The sequence below is a fragment of the Vanessa cardui genome, chromosome 22 (assembly GCF_905220365.1).
Source record: "Vanessa cardui chromosome 22, ilVanCard2.1, whole genome shotgun sequence".
NCBI classification, from domain to species: domain Eukaryota; kingdom Metazoa; phylum Arthropoda; class Insecta; order Lepidoptera; family Nymphalidae; genus Vanessa; species Vanessa cardui.
The window spans coordinates 7476294-7492697 of NC_061144.1; positions in this window are offsets into that span (position 1 = coordinate 7476294).

Genomic DNA, 16404 nt, shown 5'->3' on the forward strand with positions numbered 1-16404 from the left:
ACATACCTCAAAAGACACGACCTTATTACTTAAAAGCGATTACTTACAAATAAGGCTAGAATTGAAAAAGATAGCGTAGAGTCCCTAATTTAGAAGAAATAAAATTATTCTAATGGCTATTATAGCCCTGTATTCCATTTTCAAAAGATGACATGTTTTTGAATTGCGAATAGTATGGGTAGAGCATTTCGCAGAATACTTCACAATGTATTTACATTCTATATTTAAATGTTAACATTTAAAATTAGAACATTTATATTGGCAGTAGTTTTACATGTGACCTTTGATTATTTATATATCTAGATAGAATGTCGCACTACGAAAGCACTAAAATAAACAGGTAAACTTTATTTTGTTCGTGTAGCGTGACAGCTACGCTTGAACGTAACGCTTGCTCGTCGAACGTCATACTACTTTAGTAGTTACCAAACCAACAGGCCAACAGTTGGCCACTTTTATTTTCAAAACGTTTTCAGCGTTGACTGTGTGTTAACATATAAACCATTGAGGCCCGCGTCTTTTCACGTGTCGTTGTTGAACCGGATTTAATTAAGAATTGGTTGGGGTTTTAAATTTTTGCGCGAAACCCTAATTATTTTTCTGAAATATAACTAGTTTTTATTAATTCGGACAACGTCAGTTATCTGCCAACGTAAAGCCAATGAAATCAGTCCAACTTTTTTTAAAATTTGCCCAAACAAACAGACAGACTGACTAACAAGAAATGTTTGTCTTGTTACATAGGTACTGCTTATATTTTAAAAATGGTTTGACATAACAGACAAAGACATCGATTTTATTTATTTCTAAAATTGTAAGACTTCAATAAAAAATACCAGTCAAGATATATTACTAAAAGTTTGCCAGAGTTTATAAAGTATTAGAATATGATATTAAAAAAAAAAACTTGCAAAATAAAATCGAAATTTCGTTCATACTAAATATTAGCGATGAGTGGTCATTTTTATTGATACTCATAATATTCGGATTGAAACTATTTCTATGATGTTTTCTCGTCAATCGGATTTCCATCGAGTTGTGAGAGTAAGAAAATAAAGTGTGCTCGTATGTTTGTGTACTTTAATATGCACTGCGTAGTTCGCTGGTATCCCTTGAGTTTAGCACCCGTGACCAAAATCGGTCAGGACTACATTATAATATATGCAATATAAATGTCTGGCGAAAAAATCCTGCTGAGATTTTTTCGCTTTATTTTCTAGTCTGGGTTGTACCTTTCCGAACTGCGTTGGTATTCACTTTGACTATCAATAAGTTAGTGAAATGCTTCTTGCATGAAATCAAGAAATTCAAATTTGGAATTTTTATTCGTATACTACACACAAATATAAAGGTCTTAACAACCATCAAACTTACTTAAAAACCTATACCTTAAGGCCTTTTGATTGTTGCTTCACGCAAAAAATAATCTTCTACATACACTGTTATTAAGAACATCATATGTGGCTTCCAATTAAGCGACATGACTGATCACATTTTAGATAACAGTCTCGGTGTCGGCTTTTGTCGGCTTTTGTCGGCGCTTGATGTCGGCAAAAGTTAGTAGCGTCGTATGATATGTATCTATTGGTTCACTTTGTATTTTATAGTTTCCTAGTGATCGTATTTCAGTTGATGTTTGTCTTATTTCTGTTTGATTGGAGAGGATATGTTTATATCATCAAAGAACTGAATGTTTATTATTAAAATGTGTATGATATTTGTTAGTTATGAAGTCCTTGCCGTCAACTGTGCTAAAGTTATTATTATGTATGTGTGCATAGATAGGAAGGCAATATTAACTCAGGTAAATATTATTCTTCACCAAATATAGACATTACTAAGTTGGTATTTTATCGCTAACTTATATTGATACTAGTAGTTACCCGCGGCTTTGCACGCATTTAAGGGTGTTGGTTGTCACGTGATAGATAAAAAAGTAGCCTATGTCCTTTCTTGCAGTTCATGTGTCCTTCATACCAAATTGCATGAAATTCGAGCCAGCCGTGAATGAGCGTCAGACAGATAGATTTACATTTACATTTACACTATTAATATAGATTTAAAATATAAATTATATTAGAAAATTTTACATTCATTACCGAAGATAGTGATATTGATTTCCGTTAGTATTTTTTTTTTTTTATGGCATAGGTGGCAAACGAGCAGGAGGCTCACCTGATGGAAAGTGACTACCACTGCCCATGGACATCTGCAACACCAGGGGGCTTGCAGGTGCGTTGCCGGCCTTTCAAAAAGGAGTACGCTCTTTTCTTGAAGGATCCCATGTCGTATCGGTTCGGAAAAACCGCCGGCGAAAGCTGGTTCCACAAAGTGGTTGTGCGAGGCAGAAAATGTCTGAGAAATCGCGCTGTTGTGGATTTTCGGACATCAAGGTCGTGCGGATGAAACTTAGAATTTTGGCGAGATGTCCGAAGGTGAAATTCAGCAGCCGGGATTAATCCGAATAATTCCTTGGAACATTCCCCGTGAAAAATTCGGTAGAAGATGCAGAGTGATCCGACATCTCTACGCAAAGCCAAAGGATCAAGGAGATCGGAAAGGGCTTGATCGTCGATAACTCGAGCCGCTCTACGTTGGATGCGGTCAAATGGAAGGAGCTGGTACTGGGGAGCACCCGCCCAGAGGTGAGAACAGTATTCCATGTGAGGCCGAATTTGCGCCTTGTAAAGTTTTAGGCGATGGGCCGACGTGAAATACTATCTCGCCTTGCTGAGCACGCCCAGCTTTTTTGAAGCCAATTTGGCTTTGCCTTCCAATTGACCGCGGAACTGAACGAGGCTCGAAATATCAACGCCAAGTATTCCGATACTACCTGTAGCGGCTATCGGAATGTTCTCAAATCGAGGAGATACGACAAATGGTGTTTTTTTAGCGGTTAACGCGCAAACTTGGGTCTTTTTGGAGTTGAAATGGACTAGATTTAGCCGGCCACAATTCGAGACTTCGTTTAATGAAGACTCGATTTCAGACACAAGTTTGTTCCGGTTCTCTTCGACGTTTTCCCGAGAAATATTAGCTCGGCCGGTGTATAAGGTGTCAACGGTACTGTCGTCTGCATAGCAATGAATGTTCCCGATTTGCAACAAATCATTGATATGCAGAAGAAACAGAGTGGGTGATAGAACGCAGCCTTGTGGAACACCAGCATTGACGAATTTTAAGTCAGAGCATGCACCGTCGACAACGACCTTGATGCTCCGATCTGCCAAAAAGCTGGTAATCCAATTGCATAATTTCCCGGGAAGCCCATAGGAAGGAAGCTTCGAAAGAAGCGCTTTGTGCCATACGCGATCGAAGGCCTTCGCTATGTCCAAGCTGGCTGCTAATGCCTCCCCCTTACTCTCAACTGCTTCAGCCCACCTGTGAGTAAGGTAAACTAGAAGATCACCGGCTGAGCGACCCCGACGGAAACCGTACTGGCGGTCACTAATCAGCTGATTCTCCATTAGGTACTGCAGGAGCTAATTGGACGGGTCTGAGCGGTTGCCTTTTTTAGGGATCGGATGCACCAAAGCTGTCTTCCAGGAATTCGGGACGACGCCTAATGTGTAGGATTGCCGGAAAAGACGCGTTAATACCGGTGCCAACTCGGGAGCACATGTCCGTAGCACGATTGGAGGGATACCATCGGGTCCGCTCGACTTATGAATGTCCAAAGAAAGAAGCACTTTACGAACTGCACTTTGGCGGAATTTAATCTCCGGCATCGTGGTATCACACCGCGGAATTGTTGGTGGAGATTTTCCTTGGTCATCCAGAGTCGAGTTCGACGCGAAGAGAGAGCTTAAAAGATCAGCTTTCTCTTTCGAGGTATGGGCCAATGACTCACCGTCCCTGTGCAGAGATGGAAAAGAGGGCTGACAGAAATTCCCTAAGACAGCCTTAGCGAGAGACCAGAACGCTCGTGTTCCTGAAGGGAGACGCACCAGTCTCTCGCCAATTCTGCCAATGTACTCCGTCTTCGCCCTAGCAATCACGTTTTTGAGGAACCTAGAGGCAGAGTTATATTCCTTTTTGAATGCGCTGGTATTTACATCACGAGACGCAGATGCATTAGCCCAGGTTTGATAGCGTTCCCACTTTCGGCGGGATGCCGTTTTGCAGAAGCGACCAAACCAAGGCTGGGACTTGCCACCGATGGGTACTGCAGAGTAAGGAATGAATAGTTCCATACCCTGAAGCACCACATCGGCAACAGAGTCAGCAGCAGCGTTCGGATCATCCGGCGAGAAACAAATCTGCCCCCATGGGTACGATGCAAAAAAAGACCGCATCCCATCCCAATCTGCTGACTTGTAGTGCCATACTCGGCGGCACCCAACAAAGCGAGGCCGTGAGTACCGCACAACCGGCACTGTACTCCGGACGAGACAGTGGTCAGACGAGCCCAGAGGGGGATCGACGATAACCTGATAGCCATCCGGATGCGAAGTCAGCAGAAGGTCCAACAGGGAAGGTGTATGATCCTCCACATCCGGTATTCGCGTTGGCGAGTTGACCAGTTGTGTCAGATCATATGCTAGAGCGAAGTCCAGAACAGATCTACCCGCATGATCGGTGGTGCGTGAGCCGAGCCATTCTGCGTGGTGAGCATTAAAGTCACCCAGAATAATGATCTCTGCGGATGGAATCTGCTGCAGTACGGAATCTGTAGCCATTTGGACGTGCTCAACCAGTCGGTCGGTTTCGGTATTACCGCTATGGGACCTATAAAGGCACGCATAGATTCGCGGATGGTCATCGCAGTCTACACGCAGCCAGATAATCGATAGGTCCTGTCCTTCAAGGCTGCCGAGGCGTCGAGAACAGATATCATCTCTGACGTAAACGCATACCCCAGCTCGTGGTATAAAAGAATGTTCCAATTTGTACCCAGGGTACGAGAGAAAAGTCGTATCGGCAGGAGAAGATATCTGGGTCTCGGTTAGAAAGAGCAAGGCCGGCTTCGCCGTTTCCAGATGGTAGTGAACGGCGTTGAGGTTGGAGTTGAGTCCCCTTTTGTTGCAGAAGTCCACAGCGAGGGTGGTAGGGGTTGCCTTATGATGCTTGCTCCGCTTGCCCCGAACAGTGGCGAGCGCAAAATTGCCCCCCCCAGAATTCGGAGGGCAGCCTGGGCATCCCTGCTCAGGTGGTGTATGTCCTGAGCATGGATGCCCAGAGAGGGATTCTCCACCGCTGTCGCTGATGGTACCCTCCTGGGGTAATTTAACCAAATTCTGCACAACCATCAAGTTTTGGGGGGGAGGGGGATTGGGCCTCCGGAACTCTCACTTACCGGACAAAACGCGGTAGCATAGCTACCACTTTACGCCGATTTTAAGTGAGAGAGTGGTACTTCCCCGGGCGTGCCGGCCCATTCGGCTGTAACCCGAAGGTATACAGCGTGGCACTACCAATTACTTTAATGAAGACTACGACATATCAAGCAAATAGTTACCTCTGTTTGTTTCATATGACACATTATTGTATGGTAAAATAATAGGGGACAAATGGGTACCCACTCGCACAGAATATACAAAACTCTACCATACTGTATTACGAGTCATGATGTCCATAGCTTATTTCTTGAATAATTAACAAACCATACTTTTCATTTCCATGTATATACGAAGTCACTGAAAATCAGTGTAGAAGCAATTATGTTTCTATTTTTCACTGAGTGGATCTTCTTTTGGCTAAATTACACTGCTGCACACTATTGTTTAATATTATTTTAATTATTAATTTTTACTCTCAAACTTGTTATGTTGTAGTTGTATTTTTAGTTATTATTTTTTTTCTATTTGATGTATTTTAGGATAAGTGATATTTTGTTATGTTTCGTTTTTTATGTTGTGTGAAAGTAGTGTAATTTGCTCAATAGATGTTTATTATTATTTTTAAGTCAGTATATACCGCGTCCGTACTTTGTTTTTTCGCTTTGTCACATTGTATTCTGAAACGAAAGCATACTGGTATGTCACGTTCATTTCCGACAGTAATCAAATTCCGTATAGAACACTTCCTTAAAGGTTTTAGAGACATTGGTTGGTATTTGACAAGTGTATACTGGTTTAGTCAAAATGAAAAAATGTCATACGGTCGGTGAGTGAGTTAATTTAACTACAGGAAAAAAAGCCATAATATTTTAGCCTAAAAGGTTGGCAGTGCATTGGTGTTAAAAGGAATGGGTCATAATTATTAAAGCGCCAATGTCCTTGTGCGTATCATAAAATATAGTAAAGTAAAGTAGTAAAGTAACAGCCTGTAAATTTCCCACTGCTGGGCTAAGGCCTCCTCTCCCATTAAGGAGAGGGTTTGGAACATATTCCACCACGCTGTTCCAATGCGAGTTGGTGGAATGCACATATGGCATAATTTGATGAAATTAGATACATGCAGGTTTCCTCACGATGTTTTCTTTCACCGCCGAGCACGAGATGAATTATAAACACAAATTAAGCACATATAGTGGTGCTTGCCTGGATTTGAACCCGTAATCATCGGTTAAGATGCACGCGTGTTAACCACTGGGCCATCTCAGCATAGAATATACTATAATATAATATCAAATTGGATCGATTTTAATTTTTTATTATTTGAATTCGCCTACAATATTGCTTTACATCTATGCAAAATAAATAAACAAATCATATATTTAATACTATCATAAAAAACATGAACACGTGAAATACGTATACTATTTCCTGTTTAATGAAATAACAGTTTTAAATTCAGTTTGAATTATCAAAGTCTACTTTTCACTATTAAAAATATTTCTCATTTTTTTCAAACTGAAATTCCAAGAAACTTGGTAGCAATGAAGAGTTTCTTTTTGTAAACGGAAAGATTATAAAAGTGACGATAAAGATTTTAATTGCAATTTTATTAACGCGCTCCTGGGAAAATTATAAAATGTAGTTAGCTTTTAATCAGTGGTTTTGCGAATAAAAAGCGTTAAGAGCGAAGTTCCCTCTAATAAAACTACTTTAAATCGTATTAAACATTCATTTTACGTTTGAAGTCTTTTGATCTTCTTATTTATGAGTCGCAATGTTAAACAAACTCTTATCTTTGTTGATAATTATGAATTAGATTCGAATAAGCTCTATTAACATTTTTACAGTTATTTTCATTAAAATTTTTTTTAAAAGTCCGTAGAATTTCTTCTTATTTTAAATTATGAGTTATTTGCCGGATTTACTATGTAAATTTATTAGATAAAGATTCAAAAGTAATTAAAAAGCACCAAGCTGAATAATATAAAGTGCGTCCTTAAATACATACCTGAGTATTCCTACTTGTTCGACGCAATTATAAATAGTTTTTAATTGCATGCAAGTATACTAATATATTTAAGTTGCATCTCTGATTTCATCAAGATTAATATGTTAATTTTAATAATTGTTACAAAGAAATATATACATTAATAACTTAAACCGTAACAATAAAATAATAATAATAATTTTTATGAATACAAATTCTTCTGTATTTCATGATTATCTTCAAATTTAAAGTTAAAATGAAAAACAAAAACAAACAACTCAGAGTAACGTATGATAAGTTGTCTATTTCGAAAGGCCTGACTTAATTGGCGTCATGAAGTTTTCATGACAAAATCACGCACATTATTTTTCATAAAGAACTATAACTTCAGAATTGCCAGTTAATCTTTATTCTATAATATGACAGTAAAACAAAGCACACTCGCCACAAAAACAAATTATATTTAAAGCTGTAATAAAAAACGAAAAAACCTCATTTTAAAACTGTTCTTCTAATTCAGAAGTCGTTAAAATAGTTGAACGAATAATAATAAATCAGTCTTAAGTTGTCTTAAACTGGCCATTAAAATATACTCATCGAATTTTAACGATTCTTAAAATAATCAATATCTCGCTACTGCTGTATTTTTGTGGCTAATACACGTAATGTATCCACCAAAATATAGTTCTATACGGTGCGATTTATTTTTATGACTCGCAGAGGCAAATTCATCTATGTTATATTTTTCGTTATCACTATATTACATAATATAAAACAAAGTCGCTTGCCGCTCTCTGACCCTATGCATGCTAGATCTTTAAAATTACATAACGGGTTTTGATGTGAGTTTTTCAATTGATCCGAGAACAAAGGTTCTGTATATAATACATACACAATATAATAAAGCATCGCTGATAATTTAAGAAGTTTCTAATATGATGTCATCATTATATTAGGTTGAGGAAAAAGTCTTTTCGCATATAGTATGTATGATCTTGTAATAAAATCTTTTTGGCTATACCATTTGTATCTGGCTGGTTTTGGTATCATTAAAAAGTTTTAATTTTAAAGAAGGCACTTCCAAATTCAAATTAGGAATTTGTGTGATTTTCATTTGTTTTTGTTGTTCTTAAAATGAGTGAATCTAAAGAAGAAATTCGATACATTTTAAAAATTTACTATAAAAAGGCAAAAATGCAACTCAAGCCGCGAAAAAAATTTGTGATGTTTATGGACCTAATGCAGTATCTGTGAGAGTAGCGCAAGTTTGGTTTAAGCGTTTTCAAGCCGGAAATTTTGATATCAAAGATGCATCTCGCTCTGGTCGCCCTGTTACGGACAAAATTGATGCCATTTTTGAAAAAGTGGAGCAAGTTCGGCATATCAGTAGTTACGATGTAGCTGATGAACTGGCAATTGACCACAAAACCGTTTTGACTCATTTGAAAAAAGCTGGGTACACAAAAAAGCTCGATATATGGGTGCCTCATGAAATCACTGAAAGAAACCTAATGAACCGTGTACTCATTTGTGATTCTTTATTACGACGTAATGAAACCGAACCATTTTTGAAGAAACTGATAACTGGTGATGAAAAGTGGATCACATACGACAAGAACGTGCGAAAAAGATCGTGGTCAAAGGCCGGTCAAGCTTCACAGACTGTGGCAAAACCCGGATTAACTCGCAACAAGGTAATGCTGTGTGTCTGGTGGGATTGGAAGGGCATCATTCATTATGAGCTGTTACCGCCCGGCAGGACCATTGATTCAGAACTGTATTGCGAACAATTGATGAGATTGAAGCAAGAAATTGAGAGAAAGCGGCCAGAATTGATCAACAGAAGGGGTGTGGTTTTTCACCATGACAACGCTAGACCTCACACATCTTTAGCCACTCAACAAAAATTACGAGAGTTTGGCTGGGAGGTATTAATGCATCCGCCGTATAGTCCTGACCTTGCACCTTCAGATTTTCATCTGTTTCGGTCTCTGCAGAATTCCTTAGGCAGTGTCAGGTTAACATCACGAGAGGACTGCCAAAACCACTTGTCGCAGTTTTTCGATCAGAAGCCCCAAAATTTTTACAGCAATGGGATCATGTCACTACCAACAAGATGGCAAAAAGTTATGGAACAAAATGGCACCTACATACTTTAGTCAAATGTAAATAAACTATAAAAAAACTTTTTGAATTTTCATATAAAATACGAAGAAACTTTTTCCCCAACCTATTATTATAATATAATTACTGTTAGTCGTGTCACGCACACTAAGACATCTTGTAAGCACGAGCGTCACACACATACATCGATAATAATTTAACGTGAAGTGCACCTTCTTGACTAAATAGATCTATAACGACTCCCAATATCCTAATCCTCCCTTACGAAACGTTGTACAGTCGGGGTAAGAAAAGGTTCGTCACCTTAAGATCTATTTTCGTGTGCTCAGTATGAGTGATAATCTGTTTTGAGTGACATATTGCGTCGCAATGAATTGATGTTTAGATTCAAACGGTACTAAGAGTTAAAGACTTGATAAGGGAATGAATTTGAAAACTGACGAAGGTTTTCTTAATCTGACTGTACTATTTATATATATACGAGTCATAGCTAACGCAATCTTTTCAATAACGAGGATACAAGATTTGACAGCTTCGTATGGTTTGTTTACGGGATATCTTGAACGCCGTTTTTATTGTGGCGTAATTAACTGCAACCGCCACATCTGAAGACTCGCCTGTATTATAAATATTAAAGAAATGGCTTATCCTGATGAATGGGCCGGGATGGCCCAGTGGTTAGAACGCGTGCATCTTAACCGATGATTGCGAGTTCAAATCCAGGGTAGCACCACTGAATTTTCATGTGCTTAATTTGTGTTTATAATGCAATCGTGCTCGATAGTGAAGGAAAATATTGTGAGGAAACCTGCATGTGACTAATTTCAACGAAATTCTGTTATATGTTTATTCACCATCAAATGAATCAGCTCCAATAGCAATTTACAGGCTATTACTGTACTGTACTATTGTCCTGATAAAGATCAGCTTTTATATATCTTTACAATCATATTTCCTAATATGAAAATGAAACTCATAAATTAATTGTCTATTTACGATTTACATTCGATAATCGAAACTTTTAAATAGCCTTCAGTCTGTATTCTCAACGTCTTGTTTGATATATACATTCGAAAATAATTACAATCGTTCAGAAACTATATTTTAAAGTCAACAAACAAGAAAGTTGTGAATATTGAAGATTATGTTTGATCAGAATGACCTATTTAAATTCTTTTTGTAATGATCAAAGATATTAATTTGTTAGTTGAAACTTCGAAAGTTTTGCGTTCGGAAATTCTTAATTGGACAAACGATATAATCAGGGTGTAATTAATTTATATTTTGATTAATAGTTTAACCCTTAGGGGTAAGACCGAATTATATGACATGACAGCAAACGGCATGATGCTCTCTTATGCCATCATGTCCCTCTTTGTTGCCTTCGTGACCTGACCTGTTTGCTACAGGCTTCGTTGCTATATACCATTATTATAAAAAAAAGTATTATATGGAATTTTTAACAACTTTTTTTGCAACACACATTGTTACTTGAAACATATTTAATAAAGAAAAAATTAACACACTAATAATAATTAAATTGGTTTACAAACTCTAGAACATATTAACTCTTTATAAGTTTTTAAATTAACATGGTTATTTTTATTATTACAGTTATTTAATAAGAGATATTTATTATACATATTATATGGATGTTTTTTAGTTTTATTTAGTGGGGCTCGATATTTCATTTTCTATGAATGCTTTGCTCCCGTACTAAATAACTGTAATATTAACTCTTTTATACTTGGTGATAGGCTTTGAATAAGTCTATCTGGATAGGAGGTTCACTCATCATATATTCTATCGAAAAACAACAATCTTTATTGTCATCGTTTGAAGTCTGAGTGAGCCAGTGAAACTACAGATAAAGGACATCTTAGTTCCCGAGGATGGTGGTGCATTAGCGATGTAAGGAATCATTAATCAAGACCGTTACAAATATCGCGGTCTTTCCTAGAGCACTTCTACTTGTCTGGTCCACTTACCAGCCACCTTTATAATAAAAACAAAATTCTATGTATCAAAAATTCTATATGTGTATAATCTATTACAATAGACTTAATATGTCGATTATATATTTTTGTAAATACCTAATTAAAAGACATACCATTTTTGACGAGTTGGGTTGTTAAAATAAATGAAACATAGGAAGTCTATTGGCTCTATCTTCAGTCAGTTTTACACGAACTACAATAAATTAATACAAAAAATATACTTGATAAAAATCCAATTTTCATATTCTTCAGTGCATTCAAAAGAATACTTTCAAAGAATTAAATATATTTTCCTTTTGAAGTGATCTTAAAAGTGTTACAAAATCTTTTTTTATTTTTCTTTGTTACTTTGAAACAAGATTAAATGCTTTCTATCAATGAATAAACCATTTAGCTATCACTACATAGTATAAAACAAAGTCACTTTCTCTGTATCTATGTCACTATGTATGCTTAAATCTTTAAAACTACGCAACGGATTTCAATGCGGTTTATTCAATAGATAGGGTGATTTGAGAGGAACGGTTTTGTATATAATACATGGACAATGTAGTACAGTAACACTAATAATTTTACAAGTTTTTAATGTGATGTCGTAAATAAACAAATTCTGTAGTATATTTAATTTCATTATTGCATCCGTATTAAGTCGGGGCGGGTCGCTAGTGTATATGGATAGTCAGAATAAAAAATGCTGATCGACTTTAAGATATATTTTTCGCGGTCAAGGAAATAAAAAAGATAAGTACAGTTTGAAACGACGCTTTTACTTTTAACAATCTTTTAGGCTTTTTTCATATTAGGCGTTTTGTAAGCATTTCTATATTTGTCAAAACAAGTAGATAAATAAATGTAGTTTTCCTTATGTTTAAATTATACCTATAAAAGAACAGTGTAACAAAAATATTTTTGCAAACGTTTCATTTTAACTTTGGTACATGTTACCTTTTTAAAATGTATTGTTTACAAGAAATGTTTTTGTTGGTGTGTTCTATTTTATAATAAATCAATACATTAATTTTCAATCGACAAATTAAACACCCAGCGTGAACAAGCATAGAATTAAGCAGAACAATGTCCCGTCCCCTCGCTGTAATAAATAACTTGTAATCTTCACACAAATGTCGTTGGGGGAAGCGACCAATGGATGAAATGACGATAGGGGAATCACTGATTAACGCTAAACGGGAGTTGTGGAATCTGTTCTTACTTGGATTTCAAAACACGAACGTTTTCCATAAATAGTTGGATACAGATTTAATACTTTTCAACTATCTTTCTTTTTAGGGTTCGCTACTCAATGTGTAAAACCCTACTTACTAAGACTCCACTGTCCATCCGTCCGTCTGTCATCAGCCTTATATCTCATGAATCCTGATAGTTAGAAACTTGATTTTTTATAGATGTATTTCAGTTGCCGCTATAACAATAAATACTAAAAACTGAAAATTAATATTTAATAATTTAATACTCTTTTTAATTGTATTTAATTTCGTTTCAATTTCTTACCGTTTTTTGTCAATACAATTCACGTAACAAACTGTTTGTAACTTTAAATTTAATTTAATCTTGTTAAATGACTGTTCGAGTGTTCTTAGGAGCCTATTTCAATGATGTATATTCTGATTTCAAATTTTAATTGAAACTTACAAGCAATCCTAATTGTCAAAGGTGACTTAGGAACGTGAAGGAGGAAAAGCTGCGACGTCAAACACATTTTACTATAGTAGTTTTTATATGTCTACTAGCGGCCCGTCCCGTATCGCACGGATATAATCCCTGGCGGCTTGCTTATTTCCGACATGATAAAAATCGTCGTTCTATTTTCAAATTATTTACACAAAAACTTTAATAAATTATATACCTAAACCTTCCTACCTAATCACTGTATCTATAAGTGAAAACCGCATGAAAATCCGTTCATTACTTTTGGTGATTTTCGCAAAAATACAGACAGACGTGGCGAAGGATTTTGTTTTATAACATGCAGTGATAAAAGATATAGAACAGTTCACTGTACGAAAACTCTAGACCCTTTTTCTTGTTTGACCAATAGGAAGTTGTGTTTATCTAGTTTACGATCTTTAGGTCCAGTCGCCTTTAGCCGCTGTGTATTGCAACCTTTACATCATATGAATCGAGTGGCTTAATCCTTAAGAAATAGCGGGAGGTTTTCTTGGCAAAACTTTCTTTCTTCTGTGCCTCTGTAATTAGGTCACTGACATCAAGTACTTCGATACATTTTAAAAATTTACTATAAAAAGGCAAAAATGCAACTCAAGCCGCGAAAAAAATTTGTGATGTTTATGGACCTAATGCAGTATCTGTGAGAGTAGCGCAAGTTTGGTTTAAGCGTTTTCAAGCCGGAAATTTTGATATCAAAGATGCATCTCGCTCTGGTCGCCCTGTTACGGACAAAATTGATGCCATTTTTGAAAAAGTGGAGCAAGTTCGGCATATCAGTAGTTACGATGTAGCTGATGAACTGGCAATTGACCACAAAACCGTTTTGACTCATTTGAAAAAAGCTGGGTACACAAAAAAGCTCGATATATGGGTGCCTCATGAAATCACTGAAAGAAACCTAATGAACCGTGTACTCATTTGTGATTCTTTATTACGACGTAATGAAACCGAACCATTTTTGAAGAAACTGATAACTGGTGATGAAAAGTGGATCACATACGACAAGAACGTGCGAAAAAGATCGTGGTCAAAGGCCGGTCAAGCTTCACAGACTGTGGCAAAACCCGGATTAACTCGCAACAAGGTAATGCTGTGTGTCTGGTGGGATTGGAAGGGCATCATTCATTATGAGCTGTTACCGCCCGGCAGGACCATTGATTCAGAACTGTATTGCGAACAATTGATGAGATTGAAGCAAGAAATTGAGAGAAAGCGGCCAGAATTGATCAACAGAAGGGGTGTGGTTTTTCACCATGACAACGCTAGACCTCACACATCTTTAGCCACTCAACAAAAATTACGAGAGTTTGGCTGGGAGGTATTAATGCATCCGCCGTATAGTCCTGACCTTGCACCTTCAGATTTTCATCTGTTTCGGTCTCTGCAGAATTCCTTAGGCAGTGTCAGGTTAACATCACGAGAGGACTGCCAAAACCACTTGTCGCAGTTTTTCGATCAGAAGCCCCAAAATTTTTACAGCAATGGGATCATGTCACTACCAACAAGATGGCAAAAAGTTATGGAACAAAATGGCACCTACATACTTTAGTCAAATGTAAATAAACTATAAAAAAACTTTTTGAATTTTCATATAAAATACGAAGAAACTTTTTCCCCAACCTATTATTATAATATAATTACTGTTAGTCGTGTCACGCACACTAAGACATCTTGTAAGCACGAGCGTCACACACATACATCGATAATAATTTAACGTGAAGTGCACCTTCTTGACTAAATAGATCTATAACGACTCCCAATATCCTAATCCTCCCTTACGAAACGTTGTACAGTCGGGGTAAGAAAAGGTTCGTCACCTTAAGATCTATTTTCGTGTGCTCAGTATGAGTGATAATCTGTTTTGAGTGACATATTGCGTCGCAATGAATTGATGTTTAGATTCAAACGGTACTAAGAGTTAAAGACTTGATAAGGGAATGAATTTGAAAACTGACGAAGGTTTTCTTAATCTGACTGTACTATTTATATATATACGAGTCATAGCTAACGCAATCTTTTCAATAACGAGGATACAAGATTTGACAGCTTCGTATGGTTTGTTTACGGGATATCTTGAACGCCGTTTTTATTGTGGCGTAATTAACTGCAACCGCCACATCTGAAGACTCGCCTGTATTATAAATATTAAAGAAATGGCTTATCCTGATGAATGGGCCGGGATGGCCCAGTGGTTAGAACGCGTGCATCTTAACCGATGATTGCGAGTTCAAATCCAGGGTAGCACCACTGAATTTTCATGTGCTTAATTTGTGTTTATAATGCAATCGTGCTCGATAGTGAAGGAAAATATTGTGAGGAAACCTGCATGTGACTAATTTCAACGAAATTCTGTTATATGTTTATTCACCATCAAATGAATCAGCTCCAATAGCAATTTACAGGCTATTACTGTACTGTACTATTGTCCTGATAAAGATCAGCTTTTATATATCTTTACAATCATATTTCCTAATATGAAAATGAAACTCATAAATTAATTGTCTATTTACGATTTACATTCGATAATCGAAACTTTTAAATAGCCTTCAGTCTGTATTCTCAACGTCTTGTTTGATATATACATTCGAAAATAATTACAATCGTTCAGAAACTATATTTTAAAGTCAACAAACAAGAAAGTTGTGAATATTGAAGATTATGTTTGATCAGAATGACCTATTTAAATTCTTTTTGTAATGATCAAAGATATTAATTTGTTAGTTGAAACTTCGAAAGTTTTGCGTTCGGAAATTCTTAATTGGACAAACGATATAATCAGGGTGTAATTAATTTATATTTTGATTAATAGTTTAACCCTTAGGGGTAAGACCGAATTATATGACATGACAGCAAACGGCATGATGCTCTCTTATGCCATCATGTCCCTCTTTGTTGCCTTCGTGACCTGACCTGTTTGCTACAGGCTTCGTTGCTATATACCATTATTATAAAAAAAAGTATTATATGGAATTTTTAACAACTTTTTTTGCAACACACATTGTTACTTGAAACATATTTAATAAAGAAAAAATTAACACACTAATAATAATTAAATTGGTTTACAAACTCTAGAACATATTAACTCTTTATAAGTTTTTAAATTAACATGGTTATTTTTATTATTACAGTTATTTAATAAGAGATATTTATTATACATATTATATGGATGTTTTTTAGTTTTATTTAGTGGGGCTCGATATTTCATTTTCTATGAATGCTTTGCTCCCGTACTAAATAACTGTAATATTAACTCTTTTATACTTGGTGATAGGCTTTGAATAAGTCTATCTGGATAGGAGGTTCACTCATCATATATTCTATCGAAAAACAA